Source organism: Lathyrus oleraceus, chromosome 5 (assembly GCF_024323335.1).
Source record: "Lathyrus oleraceus cultivar Zhongwan6 chromosome 5, CAAS_Psat_ZW6_1.0, whole genome shotgun sequence".
NCBI lineage: Eukaryota > Viridiplantae > Streptophyta > Magnoliopsida > Fabales > Fabaceae > Lathyrus > Lathyrus oleraceus.
Window position 1 is genome coordinate 49,177,114 of NC_066583.1, and position 2,269 is coordinate 49,179,382.

Below are 2,269 nucleotides of genomic sequence, written 5' to 3' on the forward strand. Positions count from 1 at the left end.
GACAAAACTTTTATATGATAATGTTTGTGTGTACAATTAGCATTTTCCCTCATGTCTATATTGAACACAAGGCATAGACCATGTCATCCTTGTCCAATTCAATATTTGGTCCTTAGACGTATATCCTGTTATGCATGATAGAAAAATTTCATCTAGGTCACTCATGTCCCTCAATATGATTTGTGGAGTATCCATCAACCATCTTTATGGTCAACCTATTACAAACAACATTTGATTGGTAATATAGTACTCGACTCCATATATAGGGTACATAGTGGTTTTTCGATCGAAGGGTGGCATACACCAATATCACGTTGAGAATAACTTATGACACTTGCATAACATTCTATGTAGTATTCTCATGGTGGGTCAATCCATTATAAATATTACTCCTAATATTTATACATATGTAAAGACTTGATAACTTTTTATCCATGATCTATGAGATATGATCATCAGTCTATTCACATAATAGTCTCGATGTTTTAATGTTATCTCACTTCACAATAATGTTTGACTATGAATACTTTAAAAATATTGTTCATATTTTTAATCGGATCTCATGATTAAGTCACACTTAATGTTTCATTAAACAGATATTATAAGAACCTTATAATTTTGGAAAAACAAACATAACAAATAAATTTCATTTATTATTAATAAATAATTTGATACAAGTACCAAATTCTAATTAAAAAACTATTGGTCTCTAGGTATTACACCAACTGTCATGCCGAGACACTTCCATATCTAATACCATAAGGACGGAGGAAGAAAACATGGTCAATGGTTTCTAGAGAAGACCTGCAAATGTTGCATATTAAAGTTGTTGTGTATGAATATGGAATTAGAAAAACGGTCTAGAGGGGGTGAATAGATCCAAATTATAAATTACAACCATCATTTTCCAAAACCAGAGTGTTTTCAAAAATGAGTTGTGAGCAGAAGGTTTGAAGCAAAAATGAAAATTATACAGTTGAATATAATTAAGCTAACACAGTTCGTTTCACAAATATCGAAGATTATAATAATGAAACGCGTTGTATGAATTGATTCAGTTTGTGTAGTCACAAGAAGTGTACACAATTTATTCAATGTGTAGAATCCTAAGTTCAATTTGTTTTCAGATTTATCAATCACAATACTAGCTTGACTAGTTGTCCAATTCCAACAAAACCTAAAGCTTCATGTAATTAATCGCTATCAAGAACAAAAAGATATAATATGAAGGAATTGAAAAACGTAGCATGCAATCACTATGAATATAAATGTAAGAGTAAGAGTTATAGAGATGACAACAAGATTTATAGTGCTTCGATGTTCATCCTCGCTTGGCTCATGTGCACTCTTCAATGGTTTCCCATTGGAACCTGCATAGTCTTTGTTATTTGATAAATATTTCCAAGAGTTAATGCAATCACAATCCACAATTACATATGAGAAAACAAATCTTCTAATTTGGATCTTGACTTGTATATAACAAACTTGTCAAACTCTTCTACATAATCTTTATTCGAATACGTTTCTTGAACCTTCCAATAACACCAATTATGCTCCAAGCCTTCGTGTGTAGCTATCAACCCATTGATCCTACCGATTCCTTGAACGGTGAAATTGTTCAAAGATCCGAGAAGAACTCCATCTTACCTCTAGCCTTCCAAACAATTACTATTAAGGCAATGCTGAAGAGAATAACCTACTTATTTTCAATGAAATTTGTCACCACCATTAGCAATCCCCCAATCTTACCAACAACCTTAAAATTTAATGAAATAGTTTAACTTAAAAGAATAGTTTTTTTTTGTGACAAATCTAATTTATACTTATATATTTCAATTAAGACTTATTTTATTTAAAGATCTATCATTTTCTTTATTTATTTTTATTTTCTAATTCTTATATTTAAAAAAAAACTGTTGATTTATAAATACATCATTTATGTAATATGTGTCTAATTTTGCTTTCTATCTTATTTATGTACCTAAATGGTCTCGAACACTTAAATGCCAATTAATTTTAATGATATTTACCAACATAGTAAAAATCGGACCTGGCCGGCCCGTTCAACCAAGTGAACTAGAATCAGACCAATGTTTGGTCTATTCAATTTTAAAAACCTCATTATCATAAAATCGGACAACAAATCAAGAAATCGGGTAAAAATCGATGCAGTCGGGCAAACTTGACAATTCAATCTTTTTCCTAGGTTGGACCACATTTTTTTATATTTCTTTATCTTTAGCAATATTTTTTTAGATTTCTGTAATGA